Genomic DNA, 16,484 nt, shown 5'->3' with positions numbered 1-16,484 from the left:
TCAATCCTTTATCCCATGACTAGCTTGCAAAGATTTTCTCCCATTCTGAAGATCGTTTCTTGATTCTGGTGATTGTTTCCTTCTGTGCATAAAACTACCAATTTGGTACCATTCCCTTTGTCAACTCTTGCTCTTATATCCTGAGTAATTGTATTTCAAATGAGAAATACATTAACTATGCCTATACATTCAGGGGTCTTTCCTTTAGTAGTTTCAATGTTCTGTGTCTTACTTTTAGACCTTTGATCCACTTGGAATTCATTTAATATACAGTGAGAGAGAATGGGATCTAGCTTGACTCTTCTATATGTGGATATGCAGGTTTCCCAACATCATTTGCTGAAGAGACTATCTTTTCTCCACTGCAAGTTTTTGGCACCTTTGTTGAAAATCAGATAGCTGTAGTTACAAGGGCTTATTTCTCTGAATATGAGGAAGATGATACCCCTAAGGCTTTTCGTGTCCATGATTATAATAGGGACTGAGGAAATCTAATTGAAATAAAAACAAGAAGCAAAAATGGCAATAAAATGCAACAGTTATAATACACCCTAATATAGTAAATTATACATTATCAAGAAGGGCAGCAAACAAATGACACACAAATAATGAGAAACAAACAAGCAAAAAACTGTAGTCTCATATTTTTTCCACTAAAATCCTAAAAGTGGCCTGTGTTTTCAAGTGTAGTTTTTCACCCGAAGGAGTACAGCTTATGACTATTTTACCCAAACCAAAGAAAAATTATGTGATGTAATATATGTCACATGAGGTGAAATAGTTCCTAAAAGTTTACTATGAGATAAATGAGAATTTATCAAGAAATTCTGAAACAAAGATGGAAGAATTTGAGGTAAAATAGAAAATGATATAATGGAGATAATAGGACATTGTAGAGATCAGAAGGTATAAGAGCATGAATTTTGTACTTCAGTTGTATAGAGTAGCTGAAATCAGAGACAGAGAAACTCCAGGAATAAAACAGAAGGAACAAGATCTATCTCCACGACCTGTTCAAGGAATCTGAATCTTCAGATTCATGGGTTTTGAGTCCTGCAATCATGGGCACTTCCTCATCCTCAGTACAATTTTCCCTTTTAGAGTTTCTATCTGAAAAAGTCATTTCAGAGCACACTTGATATCTTTGTTCCTCAGACTATAGATGAAAGGGTTCAGCATGGGGGTGACCACACTGTACATCACTGAGGCTGTTGGAGTTGAGTGTGTGTTTTGGCTCACAGAAGAACTGAGGAACACACCAAATCCTGTGCAATAAAATAAGGAGACAACTGAGAGGTGAGATGAACAGGAGGAATATGCTTTATATTTCCCCTTAGCTGAAGAGATCGCACGGATGGAGGAAAATATCTTGGAGTAGGAGTATATAATGCCAACAAGAGGACAACAAACGAATAGGAAAACTGAAAAGTATGTCACCACATCATTGAGATGGATGTCAGAACAGGCCAGTTTTACTACCTGATTAAGTTCAGAGAAAAAGTGTGGGATTTCCAAGTCAGTATAGTAGGAGAGCTTCACTACCAAGAAACTGTGTACCATGGAATGCAGGATATTTATGATCCAGGACACCAGACCCACAACACAGAGACAGGTGTTCATGATAACTGTGTAATGCAGGGGGTGACAGATGGCCACAAAGCGGTCATAGGCCATCAGTCAGCAGAAAGATGTCCAACACTGAAAAAAGCAGGAAAAAAATCATTTGAGTGATACAGGATTTATAGGTGATGGCCTTGCTCTGCGTCTGGATGTTCACCAGCATCTTTGGGACAGTGGTAGAGGTTAAAGCAAGGTCCACAAAAGACAGGTTGGAGAGGAAGAAGTACATGGGTGTGTGCAGGTGTGGGTCTGAGATTGTGGATATGATGATGAGCAGATTCCCAAGCATAGTGACCAGGTACATGGACAGGAACAGCCCAAAGAGGACAAGCTGGATTCTGGGGTCCTCTGAAATTCCCATAAGGAGAAATTCTGAAATTTGTGTGTCATTCTTTTGCCTCATGTGGTTGATGTGGTTACCAAAGAAAGGGAAAAAATATATCATAATCCTACAATTGTCAGCTGAGAGAAATATTATCATGTATATTCAATACTGAAGATTTAAATTAATAAGTTTTATGTGGGAATTCTCCTCTGTAGAGCATCCCCTTGCCATCTCTGATTTGGAATTCCTGTCCCATACTCAGACTTCTTAGACGAGGATCTGTGTTCAAAAATTTCAAATGCTAACTATTCATGCCTTTGAGAAAGAATATTTAGTGATGATCATGTTTCATATATTAAAAAATCAAACACTCCTAAAATACAATGCAGAAGAAGTCATATAAGCAAATGTATCCAAAGACAGTTTGGTGCTGAAAAAACATGTTACGTGTTATTTGGTGGCAGGAGGAGCTAAAAATTGATCTACAGATGTGTGTTCATGTGGGATAAATGGCCAGTGGGATAAATGGCCAGTAGAATAAAGCCCTTGTTTCATATGTTCACGATCAAGAGGAAACCAGGGTGACAAGAATACTGGCCAAGAAGTAGAGTGATAAGTGATGGTGTCAGAAAATAATAAGAAACAGACTGGATACATTGCTGCTGAACTTCAGTACATTGGGATTTGTGCTGTCCAGATGTTCCATATGCTTTTTAAGTAGGCTGTAATATGCCTTATGAATTGAAATGCATTCCCTACTAATTTCAATACATTGCCTTAGTCCTGGCCTCTGTATTATTAGTTATCATTTAGAATATATTGAATCCAGGTACTCTTTCTGTCACTCATAAATAAAAACAAACAAACATGCACACACACACACACAAACTCAAACACACACCACAAAAAACATGTCATATTTTGCAGTTTCTCATGGCGATGAAAACATCATGCTCTTCTCACCCAAAGTCACAATATAAGAAATGAAAATACAGCAGGCAAGATGTCTGTATCAAATTATGACTAGGTGAACAAATGTATGAAATGAACTCAGAAATTCCAAGGTGTAAAATGCCATACAAAGGCTCCCTTTGTATGGCCATTTTTTATTCTATGCTTTAAGAAATCTGGTAAATATAGGATGGGAGTAGCTCAGTGGTAGAATCTTTGCCTAGTAAAATAATGGCCTGGTTTCCATGCCTAGCACCATAAAGAGAAAAGATTACAAAAAAACTTGCTCAGTGTAAGTACAGGGAGAAGAGACGGAGAAGGAGAGAGAGTGAGCAAGAGAGAGAAGGAGAGAGAGAAAATGAAAAATTTAATAAAAAGTATTCACAGAGAACACCAATATAGGCATTTCATATGTTAAATATTAGTAGATTTTTTTTCCTGTAACATTCAGTATTTATTAGGTTAATCAGGTTTTTATGTTTTCCTGCATTTTAAATAATATATAATAGTTCTACCTATATATGGGGCACAGCGTAAGTTTCAATACATGCATACATTGTGTAATGACAAATCAGGATAATTAACATATCTGTCACCTAGAACATTAATCATTTTGCTTCACTGAAAATATTAACATACTCTAGCTATTTCAAACACACAATTCATTACTATTAAATTTAATCAATTTACTATGCAATAGAATAATAAAATTTATTCTTCCAATGTGCTTGTAAATTTGTACCCTTTGATCATATTTTCCCCAGTCATTTTGTTGTTGTAAGTGCTGGGGTTTGAACTCAATGCCTCACATTTGATATGCAGGCATTCTACCATTTGAGTTATTACGTCAACTTGATTTCTCCCACTTCTTGCTTCCTTTCCTCACTCCAGTCTGTGGAAACCACTATTCTATATTCTACATCTATGAGATGACTTTTGTAGATTCCACAGGGAAAACTAATTATTATTTCTCATCCTAGTGAGTTAGCCAGATTCAGGAAGACAAGTAATAAGTGGATTTTATGGACAATAGCAGATGAGGCAGACTGCTTCCTATATTTATTGTTTGATATCCTTTCTTTTTTATTATCCCACTTTCAGCTTTGAAGTATTTGGAGAAATCCAATGAGCACACTACCAAACCCGCCTCTGTTTTTAACAAATTTCTGAAGACTTCCTGAGAATAAATAATATAAATTCTGAACACACCATGACAATTCTTTCCTTTTACACTGAATAGAATCCTGGCTGTGACTGCCCCCCAGGGACACTGCATCACACTCTCCACTGTGTGAGAGTCTCAACATCATGAAGTGAGATCCAAATGAGCAGAGATTCACCTGCTTTGTTCACCTTTCTGTTTGCACAATAGCATGGATATGTTTGTATTTTATAGAATAAAATTAAACAAAAGAAGGAGTTATAAAATGCAAGAATTATAGGAAAAATAGGCTAAGTTGAGTGGTTTCAAAATAACCTGTTTAAACAAACTTATTTGGAGTGTCAAGCATTCACTGGAAAAAGATATATGACTCTAATAATTTGATACTATCAATGGATTAACAGTTAAGTTGGGGAAGTCCTAGACATAGGGTAAAGGAAAGTCCAAGACAAAGGACATAATGAAAGTGTTCTCAAAGGTTATGATGTGATAGACACTTATTTGCTGTTATTTATAAATACAACACATGGAAATTTTGTATTTTAACTGGGTTGGAGAATTTGAATATTACAATAAAAATGGTACAAATGGTGTCTCTCTTGAGGAAAATAAGTTGCTTCTTATCCCTATACCTTATGAAATATCAGTTGAATTAAAGACATCAGTATGAAAGTAAACCATGCATTTTAAACAAACATCAAGAAGACTACATAATGAGTTTACAGGTTGGCAAAAGCATCCTGAATAAGGCAAGGAACTCAGATGTAAAAAGGGAGACTTATTTCACTAAATGTATTTAAAACTTTTATGAGCAAAAGATCACTCAAAAAATAGAAAAATGGTAAATTGGACAATTCAATGACGGAGATGAAAACTTTGAATAATGGGCTTAGATTACAAACAAGCAAGAGCAAGGTAGTGCTCCATTTTAGAAACAAGAAATGCTCTCACAACACTGTGTGTCTTTCCACAGGTAAAGCAGTGTTTCTATTTTCCACCTGATTAAATTAAAAAGTCTATTTTGTCACACATTCTACTCACACCAAAACCACTTTAAATCTCTCAATCTGTCTTATAGCTGTGCTTCCGTTTGCATCGATTCACTGTCAACAATGACCCTGCATTGCTGAATTCAATATTCCCGTCATTCTAGCATGGTAAATAAACACATCCAGGATGTAATCAAAGAAGCAAGCAGCCACAGCATTCTCTCAGCTCTGGGCTGAGCTGCATTGAATCTTGGGTGATCTTAGGTGAATGTTCTTGTCTTTCATCTCTCACAAGCTCATCTTGTCTTTCACACTTACCTGAACTGAAGCTCTCTTGTGGAAGTCCAAATTCCTTCTTGGAAGCTTAACAGTAGAGACTGAATTGATGTAGGCAGACAGAAGTGCAGGAAGGGTGGAGCATCAGTTCCTAAGCCAGATGAAGGACTCCAATATTTATAACCATGCCTCATCCATATCAAGGTGGCACAAACATGAGACAACGGTATTGGAAGGATTGACATCTCTGAATGTGTATGTGTTAGACAGATTTCCCTCTTGTTACCTTAATCCTGAGCTCATCGTTTTCCTGTGGGACATTATGCTACACAAGAAGCAATTTTTTCTTGTTGTTTCACCATTCTCAAGATATCTTAGAAACTGTCACATAAATCATTCTTTATTCCCACTCCATGACCTCTTCCTGGTGTTCTAAACTCCTGACACCTTACCCCAACACAAAATTCAATTTTTCTCCACAGTCTAAGACCAATGAGCCTGTCTTGACAAGGTCCTTGACTTCCCAAAGTCTTGACTAGTGTTGAGATTGCAGCCTCTGATATCTCCAAAAAATTTACTAATCTTTTCCAGGAGGGGGTGATCTGCAATCCCTTAATATTAAAACTTGAATACTACCATCCTTGGCATCAACCTTTTCACAATGTACAAAAATATGTTTATAGTCCAAGTTAGAGCTACTTTTGTCATCCATATAAAAAACTGAGATTAAAAATTCAAAGATATGTTTTGACCATTTCATGAACTCTTCCCTGAGATTAGCCACTAATAAGACTTCTATAGTTTGTCTTTATAAAATTCTTCTCTTGTCCACACTACTATGAAATTTATTCTACATTCCTGCAAAAGAATCTCAGAGTGATTAAGTCTTCTATCTAATTGGGCCCATTGGGAGTTGGGATGCCAACATATGAATTTCAGAGGAGACCAAAAGATTCAGTCCATAACAGAATGGAAATGGGATGACGGCAGGGTCTCTATCTCTATGCCTGGAAGCGAGAAGTGCTCGTTAGCTATTTGTTGAACCAAAAAATACATGAAAGATTTGATAGGGCAGATGGATTTAGATGTCAGTGGGAAATTCTGAGATAGCTCAGGTTGGTGGATGAGTGAGTGTATGGAGTGATAGGATTGAGAATAGGCTTAGAAGATTTTCAAATGTGTACAAATGTGTTGAAGAAAGTGAGTATGAATGTTTTCTGGGCCAGAGAAACAGAATGATCCCACAATGTCTATGGGAGGCGTAGCAATCTTGGTTGTTCTGCTAGACTTTAAGCCCTAATCTGCCATGTTGAAAGAGGCTCATGGCTAGAAATTGTGGACAGTTCCTAGTGCTGAAAGTGAGATTTGTCAAACAACGAGAAAGGTATGAAGAACTCATTCCTACCTACACAACTCACTACGTTGCCTCTATTACCTTAAAGAGCTTGGAGGATTTTCTTTCTCTCTGTTGGCATTTTCATTTTATTTTGTTTATTATTGCTGTTCAGGGGATATATTGTGACATTTACAAAGGTTCTTACAATATATCATAGTCAACATCAGCCCCTCCATCATTCTCCTTTACCCCTTCACTGTCCTTGTTAGGATAGTTTCTATAGACCTTATTTTTCCATTTTTGTGCATGAGTACACAGTATTTACACCATGTTCCTCCACCTACTCCACTGCTGACTGGTAATAACCTCCTAAACAGGACCTGTTTTTGTCTTCCTTTTCTCCATTTTTATAAAAATAAATGACAGGGTTTTTGTTTAAGATAGCTAAACAATGAGATCATTGTGACATTTCCATATCTATGTATTATAACCTGAATTGATTCATCTCCTCTAATTTTTGCCTTTCTACCTTAGTCCCATTTTATGGTAATTTCCACATATTTAAAATTCTATATTCATTCTTGTATATAACGTACAGCAACAATATTCACTTTCTTAGTTTCCTTGTTTTAATCTCCCTCTCCTGTTAGTGACCTCCTCTTAGCACAGCCAGTTTTTCAAAATATTGCTGTATTTGTGTTGGGTCTGTGTTTCACATATGAGGGAAACATGCACACTTTGGCTTTCTGAAGCTGGTTAACTTCACCTAAGAAATTCTCCAGTGCCATCCATTTACCTGCAAATGATGCAATTTCATTCCTCTTTACATCTGAATAAAATTCCATTGCATATAAACACCACATTTTAAAATCCATTCGACAGTTTTGGGCCATCTCGACTTATTTCCAAAGCTTAGCTACTGTTAATAGTGTTGCAGTAAACATGGGTTTGCAGGTGTCTTAATCATAGTTTCTTTGGGTCTATCCCTAAAAGTGGTAATGATGAAGATTTAAGACTTAGATCTATTTAAGTTTATTTTTGTTATAGCAAATTATCAATATCCAGTTTTTCTCACCTGCACGTATATGTTCAGTTTTTGAAGGAGCATATATTAAAGATATTATCATTTTTCAAATGTGGAGAATTAATAGGCTCTAATTGTATGGATTCATTCCTGGTCTCTTTATTCTGTCCACTGTTTAATATCTGATTTATTGTCAGTAGCATGTGATTTGAGTTATTTCTCAATAAAGCAAAACATGACCATGGGAGTTTTTTTTCCATTATGAGTGTCTTCAATTTCTTTCATTGTTTTGTAGACTCTACTGTATATATCATTCACATTCTTCATTACATTTATTTGTAGTATGTTTTAGCTGGTATGGAAGAAACAAAACTCAGCATAATAAAATATATGTGACAAAATTATAAACTAATGTATTAAACAGAGGAAAACTGGAGCAATACTCTTTTTTAAAATTTTATTATTCCTATGTGCATACAAGGCTTGGGTCATTTCTCCCCCCTATGCCCACCACCTCCCTTACCTTCCTCTCTGCCCCCTCCCTTTCCCCCACCCCCTCAATAACCAGCAGAAACTATTTTGCCCTTATTTCTAATTTTGTTGTAGAGAGAGTATAAGCAATAATAGGAAGGAACAAGGGTTTTTGCTGGTTGAGATAAGCATAGCTATACAGGGAGTTGACTCACATTAATTTCCTGTGCATGGGTGTTACCTTCTAGGTTAATTCATTTTGATCTAAGCTTTTGTCTAGTTCCTTGTCCCCTTTTCCTATTGGCCTCAGTTGCTTTTAAGGTATCTGCTTTAGTTTCTCTGCGTTAAGGGCAACAAATGCTAGCTAATTTTTTAGGTGTCTTACCTATCCTCACCCTTCCCTTGTGTGCTCTCGCTTTTATCATGTGCTCAAAGTCCAATCCCATTGTTGTGTTTGCCCTTGATCTAATGTCCACATATGAGGGAGAACATATGATTTTTGGTCTTTTGGGCCAGGCTAACCTCACTCAGAATGATGTTCTCCAATTCCATCCATTTACCAGCGAATGATAACATTTCGTTCTTCTTTATGGCTGCATAAAATTCCATTGTGTGTAGATACCACATTTTCTTAATCCATTCGTCACTGGTGGGGCATCTTGGCTGTTTCCATAACTTGGCTATTGTGAATAGTGCTGCAATAAACATGGGTGTGCAGGTGCCTCTGGAGTAACCTGTGTCACAGTCTTTTGGGTATATCCCCAAGAGTGGTATTGCTGGATCAAATGGTAGATCAATGTCTAGCTTTTTAAGTAGCCTCCAAATTTTTTTCCAGAGTGGTTGTACTAGTTTACATTCCCACCAACAGTGTAAGAGGGTTCCTTTTTCCCCACATCCTCGCCAACACAACATTTGATTATATACTTAAAATATGCTAAAGACCACATCTAGAATTCATATATCAATAATGAAGCAACTGACAAAAAATCAGGAAAAATTATCCTATTACCAGTAGCCTCAACAAATAAATACTTTGGAATCAATTTAACTGAAGATGTCAAGGACCACTACAATGAAAACCATACAAATTTAAATTATAAAAAAATTGAAGATGAAACTAGAATGTGGAAAAACTTTCCATGTTCATGGATCAAAGAATTAATAGTGTAAAATGGCTATACTATCAAAAGCAATCTACAGCCTCAAAGCAACCCCCATCAAAGTCTCAATGTCATTCTTCACAGAAATGGGAAACTATATCCTGAAATTCACATAGAAGCACAAAAAAAAAATCCACAAATATCCAAATCAATCCTGAGCAGAAAGACCAGTGCTAGAGGTAACACAATACCTTGCTTCAAATTATAAAACAGAACCAGAGTAAAGAAAAGCAGTAAGGTATTGGAATAAAATCGACATGTAGACCAATGGAATGTAACAGAATGTTCACAAATAACCCCTCACAGCTACTAACATATGAGTTTTGACGAAGGCACCATCAACTAATATTGGTGAAATATCTGCCTCTTCAACAAATGCCAAATGTAAAAGATATAAAATAAATTCCTATCTTTAACCCTGTATGAAACTTAATTCCAAAGATCTTAACCTAAGACCTGAAAATTTGAACTACTAGGGGAAAATTCATGAAAATATAGGCATATGCAGTACTTTTCTTGATAGGACTCTAATAACACAGGAAATAAGAGAAGTAATAGACAAACTGGAAGATATCAAATTAAAGTTTCTACATAGGAAAGGATATAATTAATAGCATTCAGAGACTATCTATAGAAATGGAGAGCATGCTTTCTAGCTTTTCATCAGATAAAGTACTAATATTCAGAAGAACTCCAAGACAGATGTGATGATTTATGCCTGGAATCCTAGCTACTCAGGAGCAGAGATCAGGATTATGCTTTGAGGACAGCCAGGGCAAACAGTTAGTGACAACCCAACTCAACCACTGCAAACCTGGTTATATTGGTACATGCCTGTCATTCCTGTTACATGGGAAGCAAACTGGATAGATCATTCCAGAATACCCCAGGCATAAAAACAAAAATAAGTAAAGCATGAAGTTTGTAGCCATGTCTTAAGCAGTAGAGTGCATACACTAAGTGAAAGGGCCTGATTTCAAATTTCAGCACTGACCATAAAAAAGAGTTCCAAAAATTAAACACTAGAAGAGCCAATAATACAATTACTAAATGAGCACATGAATTTTACTGACAGTTCTCAGAAGGATTACAAATGGAAAGAGAATTCATGAATCAATGTTTAACATCCTTTCCTATAAAGGAAATGCAAATTGAAAGAACACTGAGATTCTATCTCACCCTAATCGGAAAGCCTACCCTCATCAAACTAACATTATAAAATGTTAGTGAGGATGCAAGGGTAATGGAAATCTGTATACTTACGGTAGCAGTGAAAATTACTACAGCCATTGTGGAAACTACTATGAGAGTTCCTCATAACTGAGAAAAAGCTACGAAATGATCCTGCTACACCACTCGTGGGAATATAACTGAAGTAATGTAAATAGCTATACAGTGAAGACACCTGAACACCCATGCTTATAGCTGTAGCCAATCTATGTAATCACCTAGATCTCCATCAACTGATCAACGGATAAAGAAAATATGATGTATACACACACTTCTGGGGGCATACATTGAAAGTGCATGATTTTATATATTTTAAAATACATTTAAAAATGAAAAACAAATCATTACTGTTCAAAACTGAAAAAGTGCCAGGTTGTGGGTGTGAAAATGATATTCAGTGTGACTTCATAAGGACATACAGTATATAATGAGGAATGACACTTCAATGCTGTAACCCATTACATATATTTGGTTGCCATGCATTATCATTAGTATACAGGGACATTTAACATCTGATACAGTTTATTATTTGGGATGTTACTGATTTTAATTGGGGTACATTAAATTGCACAAAGCAGTTTTCCACAAAGACATTTAAGCAAATGTATATGATGAACTTTGACCGAATTCACCCCTCTATCACTCTTTCTTCTCCCTTTCCTTCTTCCTCTATTCTCATCCCCCTTTACCCTCCCTAATAACTCCCTTTTTACTTTCATGAACTTGGTTCTTGTTTTCCACCCTAGCTCCTACAAATTAGATGAAAACATGTAATACTTGTCTTATGGAATAGGCTTTTTTTAATGTTACATGATAATCTCCTGTTAAATTATATTCAAATTTGAGCTGGAAACACTTAAATACATTTTTTAAAAGCTGGTACAATTGAGTATCAACATGAAAGGAAATGGTCCCTTAACTCATGTGTCTTACAAAAACCCAGAAGAATTAAACATGTGACTACGCAAGTAACAATATATTTAAGAGGATCATCAAGAAAAGCACATATGAAGTTCAATCAAGAGTAAAATCCTCAATAAGGCCAGAAAGTTAGACGTAAGAAGATGGAAATATTTTCTTCAGTGAAATTTTAAATCTTCATGCCCAAAATATCACTATAAAAATAAATAGAGAAAAAATAGACTAGAAAATTACATTGAAATGGTGAAAATTGTATTAAATAGACATAAAATAATAATAATATTGGTAATAATAATAATAATTAAAGTATATTTTGTGTTTCATATCAGAAAAAATAACTTCAGAGCATGTCCCTCCACATTAATGCCCAATTTCTCCTTTCCTATTTATTTACTGGCAAAGTCCCAGGACACATGTTCTATTCACACTGAATTCACTTTAAGCCTCTCAGTCCCTCTTCTAACTGGGATTCCATTGCCATGCTTCAATTGTCAACAATGACCCTGCATTGCCAAATTAAAAGTTCACTTCCCTCTCTAGCATGGGAAGAAGACACATCAATGAATTAATCAAACAGCAAGCAAACAGCCACAGGCATCTCTCAGGAGTGGGTTGGACTGAATTGGCTCTCTGATGACCTTATGTAAATGTTCTTGTCTTCCATGTCTCGGAAGTTCTCCTGCATCACCTGCATGGAGGGACCACATTTAGGCAACACAGCCAGCACAAAATGAGTGTTTGTTAAATGGTGAATACACCAATCATTTTGATGAGACAGGTGGTTTCAGATATCACTGGGAAATGCTGGTGAAATAACTCAGGCTGATGGATGAGTTAGAATACACAGAGACAGGAAAGGGAGTAGGGCTTTATGATGCTTATGAAAATAGTAAAAGTGTTGAGGGTAACAATAAGGGAAGTTTAATGGGTAGCTAAGGGTAAATTCTCATAAATATCAGGGAGGGGATCCTGAAGATCATGATTTTTCTGCTGGACTTTAAGCACTAAGCTGCCATGTTGTGAGATGCCCATGTGGATAGAAGCAGATGACAGTTCACAGTGCTGAAGTGAGCCTTGTTCCACAACCAGCAAGATAGCAAGACCTCAGCTCCACCAACACAAGCAAATTAATTCTGTCCATCACCTGAGGGAGTTTAGAGGAGCCTCCTAAGCACCAATTGAAAACTCTTCTGACCAATGGTTTGCATTGGTCATGTGAGACTCTAAGCAATTGAACCAGACATGCTATGCCTAGAATTCCAATCTAGAGAACAGAAGGACAACAAATGGTGTTCTCTTATAGCATTATTTTTGTGGTAATTTGGGGGAGGGGCACAGCAAACTCACCATATGTTTGTTGTAATGTGTGTTATTATATATGTGCTGGATCACTCCAATTGGTTAGTTTTTCTTTTTTATTTTAAGGGACACTTAATTGAAAATATTTATGGGGTGTAGTTTATTCTTTCAATACATATTTAACATGTGTAATGATATATTCGAGATGATTTTTATATCTATCATCTCAAATATTTTTATTTATTTGCATTGACAACATTCAAAGTGCTCTTTGTCTTGCTGTTTTGCAAAACACACTAAATTATTATTAATGATATTCACTCTTTTGTGGCATAGATAACCCCAACTACACTTGTACTTAATTACAAACCTCTGTCTATGTCCCACTCCATCTACACTTTCCAGCCTAGGTAACTCTATTTTACTGTCATCTATGAAAAAAATTAATACAGTTTCAATGTGGGAGTAACAACATGTAGAATTTGCCTTTCTGTGCCCAGCTTCACTCACTTAACTTAATATCCTTCATACTGGTACAGTGACAAGATTCAATTGTTTATTATGCCTGAATAATATTCCATTTTGTATATACACCCTATGTTCTTGTTCTTTTGATAGGTGGAATATTGCAAGGAAAACTTGACCATTAAGAACTGGTGACTCTCCAGTCTAAATTCAGGAAATGGGACACAACTAAGTCAAACTGAAAATTGTCTTAGATGTTTCCTGGGTTCAAAGTCATCTATCCATGACACCCTTACTATGACATGTTGTTGTCTTTTGATATCATGGTACAAACAGCTTTTGACCTATTGCTGTGAGGATGCTATGAGGATTCTGGGGAAAGATGTGGAGCTTCACCTTGCAGCATTCTAGTCCCATATTTTGCTTCCTAAAACTACAAAATATTTTCAACAAGAGCAGCAGAGGTAGTGTAAATAGCAACACCTCTCTTCTTTCCACAATTAATCATTGATACCATTTTTCTCTGTTTCAGGTATTTTCAATGAAGTAATAAAATGATAAGAATATAGAATTCACCGTTAAGGACAATTTTGATTTTATCTAAGGTCTATATAATATGGAATAGAGCCCCTATCTTGATTATTTAATCACATCAGTGGAGTTCATTTTGCAGATATTGTTATTTTATTTTTGCAGCCAGAGTATTACTGTGTATCCCAGGCTGGTTTCAATCTCATGATCCTTCTGCCTTGGTTTCCTGAGTCTTGGCACAAGAGCTGTGCACCACCACACCCACCTAATTTTATCCTTGTAAGTGACATGGACACATTTTGATTTTATTTTCACCAGCCACAGAACTGATTAGCTCCAGTAGAAACTTGTTTCTGTTGTAAGACATAGGTGATTTGGAAAGTTAAGCACAACAATGACCGTAAGGGGTGATAATTATTACTGTTCTCTGTAATCCAGGACAGACTGACCTTGTTCCATAAGATCATGGGTGTCTTTGTATATTGCATCTATTATTCAGGCTTTTGTCAAATGCATGAGTTAAAGGTAGCAAAAAAGCATTATAATGCCATCTTGCCATAAATTTTAAATAATATACCTTAAAAATTATTAATTCCTGAATAATGAATTAACATGGTACAAAATATATTGATAGGCACATAAAAATATTGAAATCCTTAAATATGAAAGGTTTAAAATTAAATACTAATACAGAGAACTACATCTACCAGTTAAGTTAAGTTGGAAATTAACAAATTTTCTGAATGTATAGATGTGTCTACATACTAAAGGATTTTTACAATTTTGCAATTGATTTAGCAATTTAATTGAAAATTAAGAAAAATAATTAAAACTCACAGTTCACTGTGCATTGACAGTATTATTGTAAAATTGCAAAATGTATATTTTTCTGCAGTGCTGGGTTTTGAACTCAGGGCCTACACCCTGATCCACTTTGAAGGCCCTTTTTTGTGGTACAGTTTTTTGAGGTAGAGTCTTGTGAACTATTTGCCCAGGATTGGCTTTGAATCACGATCTTCCTAAGCTATGGCTCCTGAGTAGTTAGGATTACAGGTGTGAGCCACTGGTGCCCAGCAAAAATGCATTAATTAAGTGCTAAATAGGGCCTAACATACCCTCCTATGGGGCTCATCACTCAGCATTCATGGAGGAAAGTTGATTAGAATCTTCTGTGCACAAAAAAAAAACAGTAAAAATTATAGGCCAGGCATGGTGGAGCATGCTTGTAACGCCAGCATGTGGAACAAAGAATCCAGAGGATCTTGAGTTCAAGGGCAGCCTATGTGGCCCATAGCAAGAACCTATTTGAAAACACCATGGGCTGAATTATTGAGGTCAAAGGTAGACTGCTTGCCTAACTATTCAGAGTCTTAGGTTTGGTCCCTAGCACCACAAAAAAGTCAGAAAAATGAAAAGAGAAAACTACAGATCAGCAAATGTTTGATGACTTTTAAGAAGAGGCTCCCAGAGGGCTACAACATACCATGTGCAATGTGTTCAATGTGTATACAGTGGAGTTGAACAGAAACAATCAGCACAATTAGATGTTGAATGCTTAGCCTCAGCGGTCAAGGAATTGGCCATAAACTACTTCTTCCTTCTACACAGTCTTTAAGGAAATGCACTCCTGGGATCACAGTGGTCTAATGAGGAACTTTGGAAATTGAGCAGCAGGGATGCAGAGGCTGTAGGAGTTGGCATTTGCCTCAATCACTCAACAGCTCTGCCAAGTCAGGAATCAACATCTGAGCTTCCCCTCAGTCATGATCCTTCCTGACCAGGATTCTGTAGTATCAAGTGATGTGTCTACCTGTCCTGAGAACAGGATGCTTCTACTTTCAGAATCTCGGTGAGATGCAGACCACTTACCAGTGAAGTCAGCAGGTAATGGAGAGTTCCTAATTAAATACTTTCAAAATTGGGCAGATATTTGTGACAATTTCATCCTGAGGGGGAAGTAGGAGAGGACATACATAAGAATATGAGAAACAAGTCCCCATGCTGCTCCTGTCAACTGTGTGTCATCCTCTTGACAAATTCTTATATTGGCATGAATGCTCACCTAGAGTACTGGCCTCATTCTCTCATCAAGAACAGGATACATTTCTGTCAGAGCAGACATCTGTCCTTCCTCGAGCATGACTGTTTCCAAATATATTGATGTTCACTTGAGTTCTTGTGCAGGTGTTAAGTGGGATTTTGATCAATGTATTAGTTTTCTATAGCAAACTACCACTAACTAGGTGCTTTAAAATTGAAGTTTAGTTTCTCATAGGTGCAGCTAGTATTACAAAGATCAAATGTTATCAGGGTTATTTTCTTTTGAAGCATTTCTTCATGGCTTGTAATTGTTTTAAGGTAGTCTTGTTTCCATAGGATGTCTGTGTCCAAGTGTCTTCCTATTAGGACACTGGTCATATTGGATGATGGCTTACACAAATGATTGCTTTCTAATTTGATTATATTTGCCAAGAACTGTCATGTTCTGGGTTATTGAGGTTTGAGATTTCAACATATGCATTTTGATATTTACATATTTCAGCAAATAGCAATCTATTTCTCTCTTATTCTCCATGATGATTGATTAATCATGGTACAAACAGCTTTTGAGCTATTGCTGTGAGGATGCTATGAGGATTCTGGGGAAATATGTGGAGCTTCACCTCACAGCTTTCTAGTCCCATATTTTGCTTCCTAAAACTACAAAATATTTTCAACAAGAGC

The 16,484-nt window shown here is 36.4% G+C and overlaps 1 pseudogene; it reads right to left on the bottom strand.

Moving 5' to 3' along the window:
• Positions 1-1,119: 1,119 nt before the first annotated feature.
• On the bottom strand, positions 1,120-2,023 carry LOC141416433 (olfactory receptor 7A17-like; annotated as a pseudogene).
• Positions 2,024-16,484: the final 14,461 nt, after the last annotated feature.

The sequence above is a fragment of the Castor canadensis genome, chromosome 14 (genome assembly GCF_047511655.1).
Source record: "Castor canadensis chromosome 14, mCasCan1.hap1v2, whole genome shotgun sequence".
NCBI classification, from domain to species: Eukaryota; Metazoa; Chordata; class Mammalia; order Rodentia; family Castoridae; genus Castor; species Castor canadensis.
This window is presented reverse-complemented; position numbering and strand designations above follow the sequence as displayed.